The following is a 24,609-nucleotide window of genomic DNA, read 5'->3' as shown; positions in this document are numbered from 1 at the left end:
AAAACTACAGTAATAGGTACAGTATTCCAATGTGAATAAACACCATTGGAATCATCCCCCTCAGCCGCAGGTTACAAAAAGCATGAATTATACTGGGTACTTTTCTCTTATGTGTCCCATAATTACGGTAGGGTGAAAGATTCCAGTGTTAAGAGGTGCTAATATTTTGTATAAGGTGCCTGAAATTAACTGAAAATTTGTCATCTCCAAATATCTCACTACGTAATCTACAGTGGAAATCATACCTTTACAGTACATGCACACACATTATGTTTGTGTCTAATTTACTGCCGTAGCTGAAATGGAAAAATTGAATTGGGTATATAATGCTTTCTAGGAGATTTCTTAGGATATTTTATAATAAACTCACAAGAGTAACGGAATTAAGCATAAATCCTATGTTTAATGCCTATCCTACATGGTATGTAGTATTTTAAGGTTTAAGAACTGTCAAATTAGAAGGTAGCATAAAATCTAGCTCCTATTATAGAATTTAATTGTCCTGTTCTAAAAATGTGATGCAACAGGACACATGATGCACAAATATAAAAATGTACATTAAAGAACAGATCATTTCCTTATTTTTTTCAGTAATGTGCAAATTGAGGAACGTTAACAAATTTTCAAGGTCTGACAAAAACTTATTGCAAATAATACTTAGCATAAAATCATGTTCATATGCAATTGTCAAAGTCTAAGTATTCAAGGTAAAACAATTGTTAAAGTAACACTGAAGAGGTCTATAAAACAGTCTAATTGTTGTTTTCAAAGGGTTACCAAATATGCATTTCCATTATTTTTAAAAAAAAATCCCTCACCAAATTTACACAGGAACAGATGCCACAACAACCTACAAGTAAACAGTTCAGCTGCAGTAGATTTTAACCAATATAAAGGGAGAGTTATTTGCAGACAGATGCTGAACATGTCTGAATTCTTTATAGTCAATAAGCTAGGTGATAGAGGATGATTATCCAAATGCCTAGCTCCCAGAAATAGAAATTTCTAAAAATATACTAAAGAAGGATGTTCTGCAGTTAGAATTTAAACTAAATTACTGTAATCGCTCCAAAGCAAAATGCTGTATTTCTTAGTGTTACAAATTCAAAACCTATCTTGAGAATAAGGCAAAAATTTCCCCATAGAGCTGCCAGGAAAAAAAAAAATCCAGTGACAAATAAAAACAATATAAAGTGATTCATCTCATTCAGGCAAGCCATTACCATATACTGAAATTACATTTTTTGTGGACTTCCACCGATGAATTAAGCTTGAGAATTACATTGCGGTTGTTTTTATTAATGTGCATGAAGTATGCTGACACCTGTTGTAAATATCAAGCAAGTTGAAATGCTAGTAAAAATAAAAACTCAATGCAAATATCAAAGCTGCTATTGTAGACAACATCCTTTTGACTCCCTGAATTACTCATTAATCGTTTTGCATTTTAAACTCACAGACGAAAATCCTTATCCCTCGATTTCATTCATTACCTTTCAACTGCGTCCTTGGAATTTCAAACTACATAATGCAAGGACAGTGGAAACATTGCGTTTCTGAATAGCATACCATCAGGTCACTTACCTTGTCCACAATACTTCATAGCTCCGACGTAATTAGAGATCCAGGGGTTCCTGAACATTGTTGCAATAAGGGAGAAAATGCCAACAACAGGAAAAGAGGTAGCAGCTAGTCGTCAACCAGTATAGATGCAGCACAAGGCCTGCATACAAGGCAGTGTGTAGAGATTCCTACTAGCAGTCCTGAACAGACTGAAGCTGTCAAGCTATCGATGGGCTCAGGGAATACAGTGCATGCATCGCAATAGGCTGCATGCTAAAGCAGCTCAGGCTGGTAATCAGATTACAGGCGAAAATTAGGCACAAGAAAATGTTAAAACAGATTTGATGAGGGCGTTCAAGAGCCCGAATCGCCAAACTGCCGCAAATCTGTGGGCAAGAAGTCACAACATCTGCTCCCTTGGATGAGGTACAGTACCGCAGCGCAACAGAGGCACAGCTCCTCAAATAAAGAAGAGAAACAATCTTCTCTAATGGACAAGAAATTCCACTCATCTCTAAGTAATCAGAAAAAAAAAGTGCAAGGAGTGCTCAGAGAGAACGCAAAATCAGCTCCCAGGCTGCCAGAGGACTGGGCTCTGACTAATCGTATCATTATGCTAAATACTTTGCCTACCCCAGGAGAAGCCAAAAAAGCACACCGTTAAAAGTCTTGATTTATGGACAACATGTGAGTTAAACTGAAAAGAAAGCAATGGACCCTTTTAATGGTCCGAGATATTCCAATACAAGCCATGCTTGTTGACCATGTTTCAGATCCCTCAGATTCACAACTGAAGGTAGCTACTGTATTTAATAAATTTACTTGGAATGATTTTAGCTTTTGAAGAGAATGAACAAACAAAAGAAACTGGTCTTTCCCTAAAAAGAAAACCTTTAATGATATACTTTTTACCAGGACCTTTTCTCCTGTATCGTAATAAGTGATTATCTAAACTATGCCCTAATTTAGTTGGAAACAAGACAATATTCCTAAATTTTGCAAACGTTTAAATGAAAATACTACTTGGAAAGTGAGTGCTAAGTGGTTCATTTTGAAGCAGGTTCTTCTATGAGCTTTTCCACAGTTTATGGTGCACCTGGAGTAGTAAGTATATATATAAAAATATATATACAGTACTTCTAAGAACATGCAAGCCCACAATGATAGCTGTGGGTGAGTGCCCAGCTACGTTCAACTTGCGAGATGCAACTACTGTTAAACTGATCTTAGAATCGAATGTGCAGGCCCTCTCCCAATTCGAGCCCCATGGAGAACAGTTCGTGACCCACTTGGTCAGAAATGCTTCCTCACAGGGAAAGTGGGGTATGACAACTACAGTAACTGTTCTCAGACAGGGATAAGGTCAGCTTGTCCAAACATCTAGAACCCCATACGAAAAAAGCTGAGAGTTACACTTTTCACCATAGAACATGCTCCTACAGATTTACTGCTAGGACAAACAAATCTATTTGAAATATAACATCCATGCTTAAGGGTCTAAACTGCAAGTGTATATTGACAAAACAGAAAAGAACGTACAGTATAATTTGCCATCCTCGCTAGAAAAATGGCAGTGTTTGACTCACTGACGTCAAAAAAGGTCAAGTAGATACTGATGGAACTTATTAGAAGTGACAGGCTTAGAAATCACTTCTGCTGTGATCTAATCTAGGCCATGCATCCACAGACACAGATTCGCTGCCAGCTCACATCTGAGGGGGATCTACAATTACCTCTATAGGATTTTCCATCTTACCGAGTTATTTGCATTGACTAATAGGTCTAGCAATCTTAAAAGAAGACTTGATCAAATGGTATATTCACATACATAAAAAAAGCAACATCTGAAATGTAAAAAACAAGTTAAAACATGGGCCAGCAGGCTCTCAAAGGAACACTATTTTGGGTAAACCCAGATTAGCGCGAGCTATAACAATTTTCAAGTCTGTTTTAGATACAGTAGAGACCTGCAGTACATCATCTGTCACAAGTGCCTGTTAACCCAATGAAGAACACACAACACTGTCTGGGAACCCAAAATTCCAGACCACTACACTGCTATGCCAATCCCTTAGCACTGTAGCTACAATCAATACTGGTATTCCACATAGGAATGGTACAGGAGGGAGTGTGGTCTTGGGAAGAGAATTCCACATATTGTAAGAATCTCTCCAGAGGAAAATCATACTAATCTTACCTCTATATATAACTCCAATTGCACCATTGAAAGAGAATAAAGATCTAAAAATCTGTCATTGCACAGCAACTTTTACTTAACTTCTAGAGCAGGGTTGATTAGTCTGAAAAACTACCATAAAGCAAAACTGTGGCTCAAACAACTTGGGGGAAAAAAAAACTACTTGCATAAAGAGATGTGCCACATTCAGTAACTGGCTTTCTAAAATTTAATACAATTAAATGACCATGACCAGCACTTCTACGAAAGTGCATTCAGTACATTCCATTTAAAGCAATTGTTCTGCAGAAAATATTAGAATTATTCCACAAGGTTCAGTGGGGAAAACAAATTCTGGCTTTTTGAAACAAAAGGCACTCAAACTTTCGAGAAAGGGGCTGACCAACCAGATTCCTGGCTGTAACATTTACTCATAATCATTCCCAGTCAAACGTAGAAAAATATTCTGGGAAATACAATTTTCATTCTGTACATTCTTCTTCATTACACTAGCAAAAATATGAATAGCAAACTTATTAATAAAATACCCAGAAGTATGCATATATATATATATGTCAACATGAGTTAGGTCCTCTCTTCATGACAACAGTAAAAATGCTGAAAATGATAAATTAGCAAATATTACAAGCTTAGCTAATAACAAAGATCACAGGCTTTGGCAAATATACAGAGTAGATTGTGACTACACCACAATTGTAAAGGCACCTCAAAATGGAATGAGAAACATTTTGACATTCTGAGAAAATGTTATTTAAAAACGGCAAACATAAAATATGGCAAACTTTAAGGACAACTATTTCACAAAAAACTGCCATCGTTTTTGAAACGATGGAAACGAAATGCACAGCCTGCTGCAATCAGTGCTGAATATGATGTGTGGAAAATACCTTCAGTCATTTTAGAATGTGTTTCCTGATCAAAGTAGAGAAAAGCACACGGCTGCTTATTTGCACAAGGGTCTGTTCTCTTGCGGACAACTAAATGGTCTCAAGACAAGGCAGGCACTGATAATCCAATTGAAATTTCAATACTGAGTACTTTCATCTTGTACCATTTACCAACAGGACAGAACAAAAACTGATGGGATAAGTGGTGATACACCGTTGTGTGGTGGGAATTGTGCACAAAAAGCATAAAAATCAATAAAGCTTTACACAAAAAAACATGGGGAAAAGGCTCCTTCAAAGTGCAGGTTTGGAAAGACAAGGTTGCCACTGTTGAAAACCAAGAACTTCAACCTAACAAAGACGAAGCCAAGAATGCTCTTCAACAAAAACCATTTAAAATTTTCAGTGGGGCGATGAATATTATTTAATACAAAATGAACAACTTCAGTTTTGAAAAGTCTTTGCTACTGTAGATTTTGAAGATTAATGACATTTCTTGTGGCAATCGTCTTTTAAGTTGGATATGTACCACATTACACATCTGCCCTGCGATGGACTGAAGCCCTGTCTGGGGTATACCCTGTCTTGTGCCTGTTAATTGCCAGGTAGGCTGGAAGAAGTGGTTAGAAGATGTACCACACACACACACACACACACACACTACAGTGGAGCTCAGATTGTCCTAGCACATACAACAATGGCTTAACTCAAGCCCTTTAAAAATAGCCTTACTGTACTTAAAGCAATGCCTTTTTACTGGTTTAAGAAAACACTAAGTTTGCTTAAGAGTTTAAAAAGGTTCTGAAAATGTAAATTTGTATACTAGAAACTGAAATTAAATCACTAAACCAGACTTTAGAACAGAAGAGAAACCTTCTCAAAACAAAACTGTTTTCCAAATGGAGAAAGCACTTCCCGGCAAACTCTCTTGGTACCAGAGGTCTTGGTCTATGAACTGATGACAGAATGTCAAATACACGAACCCAGATGAAGCCTGTCCAGCTGTTGATAAAGGAAAGCACAGTGCACCCTACAGTCACAATTAGTTTGCGACTTCAAGTCGGATTAACTTAAAACATAACCAACGTCAAAGAAAAATACAGTACAAAGGGCAGATGGCAATATCTTAGCTGCCATTAGAGAGAAGGCCTTGAGAGTTGCATATTCTGGGACTGCTTTGGAAACAGTGCCAGTAGCGGGATACCTCTCAGGGGCGCAGAGAGCTGTAAGGTTCCAGCTCCATTAGCTGCAAACCGGCAGAGACTGTCCCTAGCCTCCGTTCCCAGCAGCCTACCCTAATAAGGCAACGTGCAACTTGACTGGCTGACTAAGAGGTCGTATACTGTTTACCTCTGCAAGCGAACAGCATGCTAGCTCCCTGTGACCCCGTACCTTCTGGCAGACGGCGTGCATGCATAACCCTTGTCAGCAGCTATAAAAGCATCCATGTCCTACTACCTTCATACTAAGGGAAATTTCTGGTTTAAAAACAGACACTCATTAAAGCTTTTTATTGTTGCTACAAATAGGCAAACACCCACCAATCCCAAGCTCAAAATAAACCAGATGAAAGGTCTGCTAAGCAGTACATTAACTGTGGAATGCACTGCTGCACTGTACACCTTATGGGAAACTATGCGCGTTATCAGCCGTCGCCGGTTAACTGTAGCAGCTGCGTTACAGTGGTGGATGAAAAGAGTCCCTCCTCACCTTTCAAGTGTTTTGGGATTCTTTTGAGATAAAAGATGTTATTAAAAACAACCTATTAACACTATAAATGCTAAACATTCACGATTGCGGTAAAAAAAAAGATGCATTTAATCTCTTATCTGTCTCTGTTTGTATAAGTCCTTTTCTAATCTTTTTTTCCCCCCCTAGTGTAAGGCTTAAAAGAAAAGAAGGCGAGGGCTACTCTGACATTGAGATGACCCTGAATCAGACGAGACTAATTACTTGTAGAGTCAACAGAAGGGGCTGGACTAATAGCTAATGCCTTACAACCATGAAAGACTGTTCATGAAATGGTGTACACCGATTTGATATTACTATATGCCACATATATGCATCTATGCTTACAGATAAAGTAAGAGCTAAACTTAGTCACTGCTGTGCTAACAGGGGTTTGCATAAAGTGGATAAAATGAAAAAACAGCCCTTGTGGAAAACCATCCTGCTGTAAAATGCTTTTTCCCCCCTAAAGCGGTCATAAGAAATTTCCAATATAATCTATCCACCCTACAAAAGGAATAAAAATAAATCTTAACTGTCTGAAAGGCAAATAACTGCAGAGGTAAGAATTCCCATCCATCTCTAATCTTTATCACTCATGTATCCAGTGGTGTGGTAAAACAATTGGCTTACATTAAGTTCACCTCAAATCATGAGTATTAATAGATGCCATAGTGCTTTGAACAAAAATGAACTCTGATACGACTTAACAATAGATATCCTGACTCTTGGTGCTTTAAAATTTAAGTCAGTAATCCCTGAAATAATGGTCACAGGAAGCGTCCATTTACATTACATTTTAAGACAACACAGTTTTCAGTGTCCTGACGCTTTTGCCATCTTAGGGAGGAAAAACAGATACTACACAATCTCACTGCAATCCTAGATTTGAACTATAGAGGCTACAGAGGCTCCGAGAACTGGGTCGAGTCTGCCATTCCACACAGCTCTAGAGCAGTGAGCTGCTGTCATCAATGCCAGGAGATGTCATGCCTACATTCAGCAGGTCTTCTGGCAGGACACAACACTGCGATTAGCAATGTGAGTGAGAAAGCGAGAGTGTCAGCATGGAGGCAGTCAGTACAGCTGGAGGCTTTAAGGCTGCAAGGTGCTTGAGGTCCTCAAAGAAAACCATCCACCGGAGGACTGTCTACCCTGTTCAGACAGCAGCTCACCCTTGGAACTGAAGAAGGAAGTCAAGGGCTTCCGAGTCTACAATTGTATACCAAGATGTATAAATTTGTAAAAACAATGGCCATTATTTTTTATCAAAAAGGAATACAAGTACCATGCAGCTGGGAGATGATGAGATGGGGGAACTGGACCATCATTACAAGAGAAAAGACATGGAATAAAACAAATCTGGTACACAAATCTTAACATGCTTCCCCCCAGACAGATTACAGAAAAGTTTCCTAGGCTGCGAAAACATCAATACATTTTTAAGTATGATACGTTTGAGCACTTCTTAAATTGCTTGAAACAAAATTCATAACATACTGTAATTAAATGCTGGTCAGCAAGCATTTCTCTTCCCTGTCCATGACGCCTTGGACAATTCCTTGCTTAGTAATGTTGGAATAGAGTGCTGAATAGTAAAACTACAAACAAGTAGACAAAACAAATTAGAAACACCACTTGCAGTTTGTAGTTGAATGCTTTTCTGTTGTATATTGGGGTACAAGGTATTACTGGAAAACTGGCAAGTAACATTTGTAATCCATATCATTCTCACTTCAAAAAAGCTCTCAGAAGGCATGTTGAGCCAGACACGAAAATCTGTTCCCTTGGCAAAGCACATACTGAATCCCGTTGGCCAAAACTATGCATTTCTCATCTTTGAAACCCACTGCGAAAGTAATTAGGCTGCCAGTAATATATTCCTCTTAAGCCAGTGTGTCAACTTGGTCTTAAACCCAGGATATGTCTAGGTTTGGATACAGAATATACAAAAGTGCAACATCTAAAGGAGCAAGAATTGTGACAGACTGTTTAGCTGGCAATCAGTACTTTAAGACATGTAAACTCAGTATGAAACCTCACCTCACACAAGCAAAGGGAAATTTTGGCTGCAAACCTTCACAGTTGTACTTTAAGAAAAGACTAATTTTCACAAAGCGATAAAAAGTATTTTGATGCAAGAGGAGAAAAGTTGCATAAAATAATCAGTGCCATTCAGCAAACAGAAGCCAGACAAAAAAAAAGATTTTGCTTTGCAAAATGAGATTTTTTTAAGATTGTATGTTTAGCAGAGATAAAAAAAGACCTGAACTTCACCTGTGATTATGCACTATACAACATTCATTCATGCCAGGCTTGGCACACAATACACAAAATGTTCCTGTTGCACAGAGACTATACAAACAAAAATCGACAAGCCTTTTTTGTCACATTTTCATCCTCAAATTCGTTTTTGCACATGAAAAAATGGTACAGGTAAACAAACCCATTCGGAAGATGTACTCATTACCTGGGTTCCTCTGTGAAAGTAGTCATATAAAAACATTTCTGAAGTGTCAAAAAAGCACTTGAACAAGTTTTCCCCCCCCACGCAAAGATGGTCTTCATTTCAACTAGTGTTTTGGTTTACATAAAGAGATGACCTGAGACTTAGACAAAAATTAACCTTGACATTGTAAAGCATAAAGATTTATTCTTCAGTTTCTGAAATACTGTACAGGCATTTAAAGGTAAAAAATTGAAATAGCTTGAAAGTAGGTCAACACCCTAAGTATATTGCCTTCAAAGCAGAATCTTAGTGATGCAAGAATCTTAGTAAGGGCCAGCTGGAGTATCCCCACTTAAAACCTCTTTCAGTAACTGGATTTAGATGACACTAATTCAGATGGCTCCCGACAAAACTTTCATTTCATTCCAGAGCAAACGCCTTTCTTTACAATAAATTCAGTCTACACTGGATTACGACTGTTTCCTCTTAATAATTAAGGGAAAGGAGTAAAGAACAATTGTTTAAAATTAAGTCACAAACATAAAACCACAAATGTGCTACAGAACAAGGCAGGTTTCATCCAGCAGAGCACAATTCCAAAATCAGCTCAAAGAAATAGACAATTACAAAAACTGACCATTGCAGAGATCGACAACAGATGTGATCAATAATCTCCAATAAGATTTGTACATCTTCTACAATATGAACTCATTAAAGGCTTAAAAGTTCAGCACAACTTTGTGATATACACTGTTGCAAATTCAATTCTATGAAGAAACTGTAATCTTGTTACTTTGAGAATGGCTTGTTAGTCTGCTCAATATTCTGCATACATAATACAGTATAAAGATTACCTCGGAGGAAAGCACTTCACTATGGATTACTTTCCATGCTGAAATAAATGGACCCATGTTCTTTCTTGTGGACTAAACAGCTCTGATGTCCAAAACAATAGCAAAATACTAAACCTCCAGATGACTTTGCAACAGGCTTCTGCTTCATAAACAGCACCACCAGGGGCCCTACAATATGTCTGCAGTTTCTCAAAACAGTCTAAGTCCAAGACAGCAGGTAACTAGAATCAAAATAAACCAGTAAAAATATAACCCACTTAAAAAGCCAACCACAGAACAGAACTATCAAGTTCTCTCTATTACTGCCACTTTCAGGGATAATTTAAGACATGCAGGGACTCATCGGTATATTCATAGGTTTTGTGCTGTAATATATTACAGTGTGCTTTCAAGGTTAGACTAATCCACCACAAGGAAGGAGTTACAAAACAGCTACAGAAATAAAGCACATCAAAAGGGGGAAGGCATATGACGCAATCTTAACTATATCTAAGAATAACCTGAACCCTATGTACTGTATCCATATTTATATCGCATTACCATAAATTCAGCTATTATACAGTACTTAGCCTACCCTTTATAATTTAGTTCTTGCAGATTCCCCGCAATGCAGAAGAGCAGTTGCCCTACATGCCGGAATTTCAGGACTCCACAAGTGTTATATAGAAGGAACAATGATGTTTGCAAAGCAACCACTGCCAAGGTGTGTATATATCTCATGCGATTCAACTATGCCATCAACAAGTTTTCAGGAAACAGCTGGCTGTAGCCAACTCACCTCAAATCCAGCTCCCACCACACAGACCTCTGCCTCTAGGTCTGACAGCTGGAGGCTTAACACGTCGCTCTTGCCACTGTTTTTCCCAGACGTGCCTTTATTAGGAGAAGCAGCAAGAGCAGGCTGAGGCAGGGCAGCTTTTCCAAGTGTTGTGTGCCGGGCAGAGGGAACACACTATAGCAGAGCTCCATCACCAAGACCATATTGTGTTTGGTCGAAATGCAGGCTAGTATTACTCTTGTATTACAACAGCCTTCGACCTCATTGCTCAACTGCTGGCAGCTCGTACAACTGGGGCTCTTAAGAAAGTTTTATCAGCCCTGCCTTTTCTATAGGCAGTACCGATACCGCGTTACTAAAAAGCAGTGACTTGAAGTAGGAAATGCTTGTCCTTTTATTGAGTTTATTAATCTTCCAGTAATGGGTAAGATGCATTTGAATTTCAAATATGAAAAACTCGGTAACAAATACCTGTACCTTTTCACTATATTAAAGAAAATGCAGATTTCCGACCATTTCTTTTTAAAACCTTGCGCCAGTACATCAAAACTAGACCTTGGATCACGTTTGCACGACTTACAATTCATTTTGTAGTAAAGCTGCCACATACATTAAAGGAACAAAAAAGGTTGCCAACTCCAATACTGTGGTTCTGAAATCCTGGAATGTCCTGGGTCTCTAATTTCTCCACCGCTTAAGGCTGTGGAGAACGGATAAAAATCAGTCTAGATAACCCTTAATTAGCTCCATTTAGAGCTTTCTCAGGTGCCGAGCTTAAGGAGACACAGAAAATGGGCTGCATTCCTAGTACCCATGGACCTGAGAAACCCTGAACTACAGTTCCATTACTGTTGCATTCATACTGCATGTACAGTATATAGAACAATGAGATCTTCAAAATCATGACCAATAGATTATAAATTTAAAATTTGACATAAGATTAGATTGCCTAAATATCCTTTGTTAAAGAATTATTAACCCTATTCCAAAAGATATCATATGCCTTTCTCATTTTTGAGAAATGTCAAGTGTAATGCAACCTGAATCATGTCAGGTGCTTGACCCCAGATCAAGGTGCTGTACTCAATCTACAAATGGGCACCAAAAACATATAAAGAAAAAATACTGGAGGTAGTAACCTCTGCAAATCACTTTGGTTAAAATAAGTCAAATGAATGCTTTGTAACACATTCATGATCCCTAATTTGCATGCAGTACATCAAGGATCTTCAGCTAAGCTCTTTCATTAATGTACAGTATGCTATCCCGACTTCAGCTGGACTCTCCAGATTGCAATCAGCTTTTGAAGATTTTCATAATGTTTTATTTCTTTTAACAGTCACTAACTCCTGCTATATTAAATACTTACAGCATCCAGAGTCGTAGCTGGGCTATACGTTATTGAATCAATGTGTTAAAATGAGAGTTAGTGCTTCAGAAAATCTCTACTTGTTTTGAAAAAACACTTTGTTGATGTTTTTGAACATCCTTTGTACGGTATTATAATGACCTACTAATCACAGGACGTACTTTTCTCCAACATGAGATTTTTTAAAGATTGTATGTTTAGTGCAGGTCCCCTAGACTATGAGCCATAAACATTATCTTCAAATGTACCAAACTATTTACATTAAAACAAATACATTTCTCAGTACAAATTTCAACTTGCCATAAATGAAGTTACTGATTTCTTTTAAAAAGATTTGACTCTTTGGCAATAAATAAGAGGTACCAAAATAAACCACTAATAGCTGTAATTCAAAACAGTTGAATTGTTCCTTTTACAGTTGGTCTACTGATATTTTATTGAAGAGACATGACAAGCAATTATGCAGATTAACATTTGTCATCGACATGGTTGACCAATAGGGGGTCTACTGGAAAAGTAACAGCAGCTTGTGGCGACTATTAGAATTTCCAACTGCTTTGCACCAGGTTGCAGATGCCGTCTTGTGGGATTCTGTACGTTCCTTCTCACAGAAAATGGACAAGCTCCTGCCTGTTCACTGGCCTATGAGCCCTAGATACCACACATCATCCCATTACCCCATCAACACAACCTCCTCTAAAAGTTCAACAGGGTTTAAGTATGGTGGACTGGGCATTCATAGCATAGCTGTCACATTCTCATCTCTCAAGGAAGCAGTTGTTTCACAAGCAGCACAAGGACGTGTGTTGTCCTGCTCAGATGTTGTCACGTCTGGCTGATCCTGTAGGAAATGCAGTCTTGAGCAATGGGGCACTGTGCAGTCAGAGTACCATAAATCACTCCAAGTGGAGTTCCGTAGCAACTCAACACTCCAGGATAGAGCATCACACAAGGACCTCCTCATTGCCTGGTCTAGTGTACAAAACAATGAGCAGATCGTTCTGTCGCCATCACAATTGTGGACGTCCATTAGGGTTGCCTATGGAAAAACCTCCCTAGAAGATTTGGCTCTACACAGATGGTACAAAACTTGATAAAGTGTATGGGTATTGTTTATTTCTGTATTCATCTCATCTAATAGGTTAGATCACCATTACCTACATGTATGTCCAATCAACTTCCTTACTAAAGGGACTTGGAATGATGTAGTATTTTTGCATCAATCTGTTATGAACAAAATGGCAAGAGAAGCTAAAAGTTTAAAAAATGTAGGCTGTGTGGTGTATGAAGCTCATTCAATTCCTTCTACCTAACTGATCTGATCTGAAGATTTCATCCAACTATTTCTTGAAGGAAGACAAGGGCATCAGCTTCAACATCATAATAGACTGTCCTACAAACCCTGGTGTAAAAAATCATTTTCAGTTTTAAATTTACATCCCTTTAGTTTCATATTTCACTGTTGATTCTGAAGAAGTCCATCGGGTTGACCATGTCAATACCTTTGAGAACATTTAATATGATTTCCTGCATAGCCTTCACAAGACTAGACAAGTTCGAATTTACTTAGTGCAAGACATTTCTTTAAGCCTAGGAGTGCACTGGGTCTCTTATCTGGACTGATTCTGGAGGAGCAATATTAACAATCTTGCAATATGGTGACCAAAACTGCACGTTCTAAATGAGGTGTTACTAGTTTATAGTATAGTTTTAATAACATCCATCAATTCTAAACACTACCTTTTTTTGCTTTCCAAAATTGTCTAGAAGAGTGCTACTTACTATACATGCAATACTCCCTCTATATTAAAATCTGCTAGATTGGTCCAAGTGCAATTGCTGAATACCAACCATTTTGAACTTCCTTGGTAACTTCAGCATTTGCTACTCTTCATATTTTGACATCTGCCAACTTTAAAAGTTTAACTATAACAGAATCTTGACCATTGACAAGAATCAGGAAAAGCTTTGGTCTGAATACAAGTCCCATTGATGCGCCACATCAGTACAGTTTCCTGTCCATTTACAATTTACCCTAAACACACCTTGAATGCCTTCAATTTGAAAACTCCTTAAATGCCACCTTTAATTTGAGAACTTTATGAAACAAATTTCCAAAAATCTTAGAATACCATTTTGCACTTTGTTAGTCCAGTACTACCGTTGCTTGAACAAATTAGTTAAGCAAGACTGACCTTTTCTGAATCCATGCTTACTATCCCCTAGCATTTGTCCCCCATATAGATGGTCCTCTATCTTGGTTCTAATTGTTTTGATTATCCGATGTATAATAAAAAGTAAAACTATTGGTCTATTACTTGGTTCAGTTTCGACACTTTTACAAATGGGCATGTTGACTGAGCATTCCAGTCACTGGGTATTACCCCAGTCAATGAATGTTTGATGACTTGTTTTCTAATTGGTTTTAGGAATAAGATCTTTTCCTTAACTAGGATTAGCATAATACAACTGCCCTGAATAAGTGTTTCTTCTAGACCACCTTCACCTCTTTAATGACAATACTATTTAATAGACAAAGCTTGTCTGTTCAATTTCTTCTTTGGTAAAAACCTGAGAACTCCTTTAATACATCAGCCACTTCCCTTTCTACAAGCTTCCCCTTATCATAGATCCATTTTTACTTAATCCTTACTTGTTTTTTTCCCCCCCAATATTAAAACATCTTTCTTCCCCTTTGGCTTCTTAATACCTTCATTAGTTGCTTGTAAATCTCCAGTATTATCACAAACTCGATCCCATTTGCTTCTCATTTTTCTTGAGACCGTAAACCACTTGTTTTTGTTTACTTTGGGTACAACCCAATATATTCTCAACCATTTACATTCATTCTCTACAGAATTCCATATACAGCCTGTCCCATTCTAGATGTCTTACATGGTCTCCTTCATACTATAGTCTCCTTTCCTGAAATCAGTAAACTATTTTGGCTAGAACGTTTCAAAATTACAGTAGAAAATATATAATGATCACAGTTCCGTAATAGTCCTCTCACCTACAAACATTCCCTCTTATAGATGTTCTAACCTGGAGTAAGAAAACAGTCATTAGCCATGTCTAGCATGCTGACATTCCTACTTGTTTTTCTATGTCTATGCAAGAAAAACAAATTCCCCAAGAGAAGCACTTTTCTTTACACATTCTAATCCAACATGATAATGCGATTTACGAGATTCTGAGATGTGTAGCACAGCACATGCCTAGAGTCCAAAATACATTTGTTTTCTAAAAATGTGTAAGCAATTAATCTTTATGCACAGCATATTATTAAAGATTCCCCAATATGCTTAGACACAGCAATTTAATTATTTTAAGTAAATTTTCCATGCTCCTCTGAGGACAACTCTGGCTACGTCTAAGGACTCCAGTTAGTGACCAGACAATACTCGCACTTTACTACTCTCAGACCATTCGGAAATGACAGTTATTTTTTGGAAGCAAAAGTCAGTGTGAAAAAAAGAGCAAGTTCTTTAAAAGGTGGCTTTATACATATATATCTCTATTGTCTCAACACTGACTTCCATCTCAATGCTATGAATTGAGAAGTATGTTAGAAATTGCATATGGACACTTCCTGTCCTATAGCTTTAGTAGAGTTTAAATCATGATAAACCAGACCATTCACAAGTAGCACTTTACAAAATGTGTCATTTTGTAAATAAGCAAAGATTTTTTTAATCTATGAATACCACAAATACAATAAGAAAGCAAGTTGTAACAGTGAATAGGAGGAAATACAGAATAACCAGGGGCAAGAATAATTAAAAAGCATGTTTCAGAAGTTTTGCATTTACAAAGCAATAAAAAACCACTAACATTTCTTTGCAGTTTGCTTATTGAATCATTCTCAATTCCGTTAAAGTCACTAAGTTTGATTAACTTTGAAAAATATGCTACATTATTCAAAGAAAACACACACAATGGGCTTAACATACACGTCCTTCATACTTGCATTTTCTGAACCTAATACATGGGGAAGCCGCTGCAGAAAAAAATCATTTGCAGTAGTCCTTGTAAAATGGTTCACTAAGTCAGACCCAGCAAAAACAACTTGGCTGCACTTGTTAGGAGATAGCCTAGAAACCGCTAATTCCTACTGACCCACACCACAAACACATGGAGCAGCAAAATAAACTGAAATCCTCCAACATGTCTGCCACCCACTGAGGAAAAGCCCCAGACTTCCAGTGGCCAGCAGCGGTCATGGATTTTCCCAGCTCAGTCCCGTTAAACCCTTCAGAAACACACGTCACTTGTAATTATTCAACGCAACAATTCAGTTGGGGCTCAAGCCAGGAGAGTCATGTCAAGCTGAGGCATCAGATGGCTTACCCCCTTCCTCTTTAGCTGGTTGGTCACCGTATTCTGATCCGCCTGGCAGGAAACTACATAAATTCATAAGGAGACTGAAATAGCAAGTACCTTCACACTGCAGGCTTTACAGAAACTGTGAAGGAAATATAGGTATTAACAGACTTATTTCACATCAAAGACCCATGGTCCAAAAGCGTAAATGAGAGAGTGAAAATTTAATTAACTCCATGTTAAAGGAAAGCTGTAATAAAGAAACCCTGATCTAGGAAGCATATCGATTATTCAAGCACTAGACTACTGCAGCTTTTAAATAATGCCCTTCCAAGAAAATAACAATGCTTAATTGGAAAAGACCAAAAGTAAAAATCCAAGCAAGAACTAACTTGCGCAACTGTAAGAACTCCCCCCCTCCCCCCACTGCATTACCTTTAGCAAACATTTGCAGTTCAAAAATCTGTTACTGCCAGCTCCTTTGTCTTGGCTACCACTACTTAAATATAGAAAAAGCATCTGGAGTTTCAAGGATGCCCCCCCCCATCTATTTCTGGGGTTACCAATATGAATGTTTCTGCTGGAAAGCAGCCAAACAAGAGGGTGTTAAGCCAACCTCTCCTGCCGCATTCAAGAACAACGCCACAATATCGCAGTTCAAAGAGCAAAGAATTCCAAGACATGGAGACGCGGAGATTTCTTGTATTGCTATTCTTCACAGCCACTGGCAAGAAGAACAGATATCCGTGGCTCCTTAAACTTCTACCCACCGTCAGTCACTGTTGCTCAATATCAAGTCCAGAATTAATCTTGCAAAATACAAAAGCAGAAAAGCCCCCATAAAGTGTACTCATACATGTAATGCATATATACTGTAGACTGATAAACATACATGATTTCTTTTAAAATATACTTCAGTTACTCTTTATATCCAACACAATAAGACACTGTGGGCCTCAGGATTATTCTTAAACACGTTTCCTTTAGAGAACTGTGCATGTCTCTGAATTTCCTTAACAATATCTAGCCCTAAACAGTTAAACAACATTTAACTGTATGAGAGCATAGAGTTCTAATTCTTGTACTCTTTACATTGGACATCACAGCAGTATTTGATCAAAAACGGTGCCCAATTTGCAGGACAGGACAGAGTAGCTTCATTCCAAAAATAAGTGAAAGGATTCCAATTAAAAAAATCAGCAGAAAGTTAAAGTGCTGCAATCAAGCTATGATTTCAGCAGGGAAAAAAAAAAAGATTACTAGCAGTACACATTTTCCAACTTTGACCCATCACAGTTCACAGCTACAGTATTAATGGTCTGGCTCTGTAAGGCCTATTTGTTGCCAACAGTTTTTTACTTTTTAGGAGAATTTGTTGCCTTATTCCCCCCCTCCCCTGTTTCAACAGGAATACAAACCATATTAAGCAACAATGGCATCAACAACCTAGAGGGCCTTAAAAATTGTGATGTCTTTGGTGTACCCTTCTGTACTTTACCCTTTTTAATCTAAACTTTTTAACATCAGGGCTAAAAGAGCTTCACCCCAGCACTTTGCCAAGCAGTGAACTGAAGCCTCTCATCGCAGGACATCTGCTCAATGAGGCAATGCCCAAGTGCAGATCTCTTTTCACAGCTACAATGGATCAGATTGCAGATACGCAACAGGCCGAGAATTTATCAGCTGACAATTTAACACCCACATCTACACAATGGCCTAACCAACTGATCCAAGCATTCTAGAACACTGCTTCTTGCGGACATTAAGCATCTTGCCTTCATCGAGCCTACTTTACAGAATTAAAGGAAAGCAGCCAAAGGGTTGAGCAAAACATTCTTGTATGAAAACGAGAATCTTGTCCCATAGTGATGGACAAGAAGGGCAGCTTGCGGTAAAACATCACTGGTTCAAATCAACTCCACCCTCAACTTCCAGACAGGATTTGGAAACGTTTCAAAAGCAGAATGAGTGAAATTCAGTTGACATTGAACTATTTGTGCTCAGCTCTTCCCATTAAATGTCTTTTACAATGCAATGAACTAAGCAAAACTAAAAAAAAAAAAATCAATTGCTAAGTTTTTCCTTCTATTAAAAATGCACCATTGGGAAAAAGAAAACATAGACCACTAAATAACAGCTTTGATCCCTTTCTAGACAAATGAGAAGTGTTTTGCCAGCCTAATTTGTCCTAAAATGAAGAAAACTTTTACCATTATTTTCATTACAATTTATTCATTATTACTGATAAGAACATACTGCCCTGGAAATAGTTCAGCAAAAGACGAGAAACCATTCCTGGTCTGAAAGAGGGGAAAAAAAAACATGTATGGAGGTCATGGGAGTCTGAAACTAACCTGTTATGTTTTTGAAGCTGCTTCCTTTTGATACAGTACCTTCAAGACACTGTTGGATTATTTCCTGTTACCGTTCAACCACAAAATGCAAAACTGGAATTACATCCTCTTATCAGTAATCTTAAAGTACTTTATATTTGACAGCATAATTACTGTAGTTGACCGCAATGAAAATATTAATACCTAGGCCTACAGTACACAACTTGAAAATTGCTAAGAAACTTAGCAAATCACCTTCATTCGCCCCTCATTTAAAATGGATCATTTTAGTCCTCCTAGAATTAACTGGGAAACACCTACAGATAATCTACAGTATTCCAAGTCATTGCTGAAAAATGTATCTAAACAGCTTCTTTTAAGTTCAAAGCAGAGGTTTATTTTGTGGGTTATCCACAATGACCACGTAACTGGAGAATTCACTTGTAATCCTATCAGGAAAAACTGGACTTGTTTCTCAAATTCAGATTAACTTGTCAACCAGTTAAGCTTAACTTGGTAGCACATAGGGAGGCCAATTTAAATAAACATTCTGGTAAATGGCAAATCAACTGTAGTATACAGTATATGCAAGTTGAAGAAATTGTGGTTCATGAATCTTTTCTGTAGACTTGACTTAAGGTTCAGGTTTCCGCAGTAGAAATAACACTGCCTGCACTTATCATTGCTTTCATTAAAACCAGTGTTAAATCTTAAAGATAAAAGGCAATAAGAGATTGCCCAAACCCAAGTTAGAAAAAAAGTGACATTACTGCAGGAAAATTTGGTAAACAATGCTGAACAATCAAGTATTCGTCTTTAGGTGTAACCAACTTAACCAATTTGAAGCTATTCGAGCGCCTACATCTTGATAAGGCAGTTATAGTACAAACGGCTACAAGATCAGGCCTCAACACATCATGGGCTCCTACAAGCCACTCATTTAAACAGACTATTTAGAAGCACTATATAAACTGTTTTGTTCTATTTTAAGTTAGCTGAGAGCTTATATTAAAACTACTTTTAAAAGGGTCAAATTAGGCTAAAGGCAGGGATTTTAAAAACAATCATTGGTAAGTGGGAACTTCCTTGCACACTGACCACATTAAAATGAAGTACAAACCACCTCTTCCCCCACCCCACCCTCTCCTCTCGTTTGCCCACGACAGTCCACCGGTCTCACACTAAATTAATTTCACCTCCTCTTGCTCAGTGTGTTTAAGCCTAAAAATAGTTAATTGCAAAGATCCAACTCAATTTCTTCATTAGGGACACAACACATTTCTATTCATAGCTGCAATAGAGACTCCTGTAACCTGTTAGGCTGTATTTTAGGATAACGGCATGAAAGGAAACACCATTTCAATAGAAGAGCTAGCCCTTTAATTTTAAGCCCATTTGCTCTTCTGAGCTGACTATTAATATTGACCTTTGAATCCATGTCTTCTCCATAAAAATCAGTCCTCTCATATCCACATTCTTCATACAGTATTTGTTTCAAGTTAAAGGCTTTAATGTACCTCTCAGTTCAAGGGTTTAGGACATCAATTTTTGCATTTCCTAACCCCAGATATGGTTTTACACGACAATAACGCACCTCTTCCAGTCTCACACTGGAGATCATTCAGAGCTCCAGCAGCACCTTACAGAGCTCGAGGTGATAAAGGAAAAGGATGTTTTGTAAGGGGTTCTCAGATTGGATCTCGGACGTGGGGATAAGATCACAAGAAAGCATGGCAGAAAGGTGAAACTGACTTTCAGATAGTTCACTGGTACGATCTTCAAGGATTGGCATCACAAACGTTAATTCATAATTGTTGGCAGTTTCAAAGGGGCTTTCTACATTGACCCAAAAAAAGTGAACAAGCCATTTTACAACATTGTACATTTCTGCGTCATAAAAATAAAAACCGTGCACACATCTGAATAGAAAAAGACTTGGTTCATCCCATTTGTACAAATTTAGAAATCCATTTTAACAGAACTACTGTTGGAGTTCAATTTTTGATCTTCAATAAGGAATCTCTACAACCAGCACAGTGAGGAAAAAAATGTGCAATACCAAAGATGAATACAGTTAATCGATTTACATGCTGACAATTGCCATTTCAAAACTTAATATACAGCACAAAGCATCTAGCCTGCAGGAATGGCGAGATACATTTAAAAATTAAAATGCTAGTTGTTTTAACATCTCTTGTACTGACAGTGAACACAAAAACACATCAGAAAGCCAAACAATTTATCATGAGACACTTGAAAACACTTAGGACAACTTCAACCTACAGCATATCCCTCCTCCAGACACAAAAAACAGCTTAAGAAATAAATGCTCTTGCTGCACAGAAAGTTAAGAAATATTTACTAGAATTGGTTCAATAAAAAAAAAAAGATAAAAAAGTGGTACTTACTCTGTTGATTTACACATGGGAAAAACAAGAAAAGGTTTCAATGGGGTTATGAAAGTTGCATCAGCATGAGTTTCTTCTCTTTAAAATTGCAAAGTGGGGAAAAAAAGGCAAACTCCTTCCTGTACTCCTCGGGCCTTTTCAGAGAAGGTCACTCTTCAGGAGGCTAAAAGGACACAAGTGATATCAATCGGAGCGCCAATACCACAACATGGTCTCTCAGAAGCAATGCCTGGCAGCTACATCTGCAAAGATGATTCAGGGCCTGATAAATTTAGAACGGTGCTTTCCGATAGCACTGCTGGGTAAAATAAATCAGAACGAGTTGGGGGTGGGGTGGGGGGGTTGATGGTGCCCAAACTGAAAGGACTGGGGGAGAGCTAAAGTTCCAGGTGCTTGCTCTTCAGGCTTCTATAAAAAAGTTTCCCCAAAGTCTTTCACAGAATGTCACATACAGCTCGGCTCGCCTTCTGCCGTTTTCAACTCCAAATGTCTAAATTCCCGTCCTGCACTGTCTCCCGACACAACAAACTGCAGGCTCACTTCCACCTCGGAGGACTGAAGGCCAAATGCAGCGTGGTAACCTCATACAGGGCCAACCATTTATGGGCTGAACTGTGGAGCTTTGATATCAGCAAATCTGCCATAAATAGCTTCTGAAACTCCGAGGGATCAAATCAGCTGTTATAACAACAAACTCGGACTGCAGTTCTCTTCAGCTCCCCTTTCTCCCAAATAGCCTACTCCAAACCACACTAATAACACAAGCTTTAAAACCTAAAGCAGAACATACTTACATATTAGACTACAAGGTTGCATTTTGTTTTTACACAACTGAAGAGAAACAAGTTAAGCTGCATTATATTCATCCTATAGTAGGAACACTCATACACTTGCTGAAATTGCAGACCTTGTTAATTTTTAAAGAATTTAGGCTGTCTATGACAGTCCATTGGAGGGTTTTGCAAATCTAAAACAAATATTTAACCCTTAAATTAAAGTTGTGACAGCTGTCCATTCTATTATGGATCTGTATATATTTTAACACTGTTTTCCAGTCGTGGAATGAAATGCCAACCACAGATATATTTGTGGAAGAGACAGAAATTACATACTGTATATAACCTGCTAAAACAATTTGTCAATTCTGTCAAAGAATATTTTTACAGATGTCCCAAGACCTTTGACAACAGAACAATGCTCGGACAGAAAACTTGCATGAAGCACCTGTCACTAAAAGTCAGGAAGTCACTTCACAATAAAGTGTCTTGTAGGAAAGTGTAGGTACTGTTAAGTCCTCGTCTGACCCTGGAATAGCTCATTTCACTCATCGATCTGCACTCAACATATCAATACAAAAGCTTTACTATGCTTTCCCATCTTTTTTTCCCAGAGTTTCCTCATAAGAAAACATTTTGGTATGAATTTACACAAGAGTAATGAAAACTAAGTACATATTGTAGTTAAATCAGGAACCATGACACTTAGAGTTGTAACGCATGTACATGCCAGAACACTATGCCTTCCAACAGAAAATAATCAGAATCCAAACTGCTTTATGAAACATTCATTTTGATTTTAAATGATCTAATGTGTGGCCCACTACAGAACTGCTTTACCTCAAGGACCAGAAACTGGGAGTTCTACTGTTTAGCTACATCACTTGCTGAACACTTGAGTGAGCGCAACCTTCACAATTAACTGACAAAGAAAGATAAAAACAAGCCCTGACACTTCAAAGGGGGCTAGAAAAAAAAAGCCAGGCATAAAGCTACACACGGCAGATGGAGAAGAGATCAAGGAAGTGTGATGTCAATATTCAGGAACACGGCGAACTAGGCCTGACAAAGGACAGGAAGCTGGAGGGGCTTCTTTCCAGCGGACGATGAGAAAGATTGTTCTAAAAGCATCATTAGCAGTGTGGGCTTTCATCATAAAGTTCTCAGACAACACATTCTGTAGTGAATACATCAAAAAGAACAAGAGTTCGCACTGTATTTCTTTAGCATTAGGAGGGAGATTTCATATTACCCTGAATTGAATTGAACTGAAGAGCTGTATTTCCCCCCAATCAAACCACTGCTTCCATTTTTAGTCAAAAATAAGGTCACTCTACAGTACCAACAGTATGTTCCTTCTTTTGTAAAAGAACATCCCAGGAGTTAAACTGGTCCCTTGAACATTACCAAAAGCATTCCATATGTTACCAAAAGGTGCATATTCACATATGCAACCTAAAGTACATCCTATTTGGGAGTTTTGTCCTGCACTGGGTACAAGCCTGGATTGCTTCCTGGACAAACTGCTATTCCACCACAGGACAATTTGGATACTCCAATGAACCAAGCCAGCATGTCTGTGGAAGGTGGGAGGAAACTAGAGCTATACCAAACATTTACTGAATATAATCTGGGGTGACAATACTGGCTGAACATGAAGCCCAGATTCCAGAGGGAAAACAGTCACATAGAAATTGCTGGTAGATTTGTAAACTTAATTTTCATTGGAATAAATATAATATAAACAAAATAGATTTTCAGCATGCTCTCAAGCACTTAAACCCTCAACAGAATGTATGGTTTCTTGTATACTGTATTATTTTCTTGGCCAAGCTCATCATTTAAGGGAAATCCCCAAAGTGCGTAAAAAAAGTGTACTTTTAAGTCTTTAACAAAAATTTAAAAATTGTTTGCACAAACCCCCAAAAAGTCTTGAACTTTACTCAAAATAACAATCCCACGATTGCTAATCAATCCCCAAAGCAACGGTAATGGCAGACCTCATGACCTACTGTAGTACTACACAGGAGGCTGATACAGCAAAGACTTGGATATTGTTGTTCTTATTCACCAGATCACATTTTGCCGATTTGTGATTTAAAAAAAATCACAATATCCATCTTAAATCTATCTTCATACACAGATTCTATTTAATCTCACCGTTCTCTTTGTTACACGCTGAAGACACTAAATCCACAACCCCAGAGATGTAACCCAATTTACTGAAGTGGCAGAATTGTAGCAGAGTGCATTGTTCTGCAGTCAAGATTCTTTTTAGATGAAGTCACACTTTAAAAAGTCTTAATTTCTAAAATACTATTGGTGTGCAACAACTTTTTGGTCCAGCTAAATGGAGGAAATTACAAAAGTTCTTGTTAATGACATTTATTCTTCCATTAGTGTCATAAGCTTTAACTAATGCTGTCTATCCTACAAGAACACCATAGTTGCACCACAAAGCAAGATATTTTAGATAATTCTCTGGGCCAACACCCTCTAGGGGAAGTGAACTACTGTAGGGCTCCATATTTTCATGCGTAATAATTTTTGGTTTATTTCTCAACATCCTGCCAAAGTCACACAGTGGGCTTTAACCTAATAGGACAAGCACAGTATACTGTATAAGGCTGTGTGCATGTGTGCGAGAGAGCCCTGGGAATTCTTAAGTGCTGCTAAAAGCAAACAGCAAACAGACTGCCAACCTGCATGCGAGTGATGTTAGTTGCAATTTTAGTGCATGCGTTTAAAATGCAGGAATGGTATTTTCTGGATCTAAACCAACTCAAAGTTCATGCTGCTTCTTGAGAGATGATGCAGTGATGGGTCATTGATATGCTATTAGCAGGATCACATAAAGAGAAATGCGTTTTAGCTTGTGTTGTATACAGTATGCCTTTTGATCTCCCCCACTTGGAACAACAACAACAACAACAACAACTACGGA

At 38.0% G+C, this 24,609-nt stretch overlaps 1 protein-coding gene across 11 annotated transcripts in view; it reads right to left on the bottom strand.

Annotated features, from left to right (window-relative positions):
• Nucleotides 1-21,113, bottom strand: part of svila (supervillin a) — an 88,523-nt gene extending 67,410 nt beyond the window's left edge. For all 11 annotated transcript variants that reach the window (XM_088918266.1, XM_088918267.1, XM_088918269.1 and 8 more), the window contains exon 1: nucleotides 20,890-21,113. The gene's annotated coding sequence lies outside the window, so the exon portion shown is untranslated. The remainder of the gene's footprint in view (nucleotides 1-20,889) is intronic.
• Nucleotides 21,114-24,609: the final 3,496 nt, after the last annotated feature.

Source organism: Atractosteus spatula, chromosome 6 (genome assembly GCF_055471065.1).
Source record: "Atractosteus spatula isolate fAtrSpa1 chromosome 6, fAtrSpa1.hap1, whole genome shotgun sequence".
NCBI classification, from domain to species: domain Eukaryota; kingdom Metazoa; phylum Chordata; class Actinopteri; order Semionotiformes; family Lepisosteidae; genus Atractosteus; species Atractosteus spatula.
Note: the sequence above shows the minus strand (reverse complement) of the source record. Positions and strands in the feature narration are given on the sequence as shown.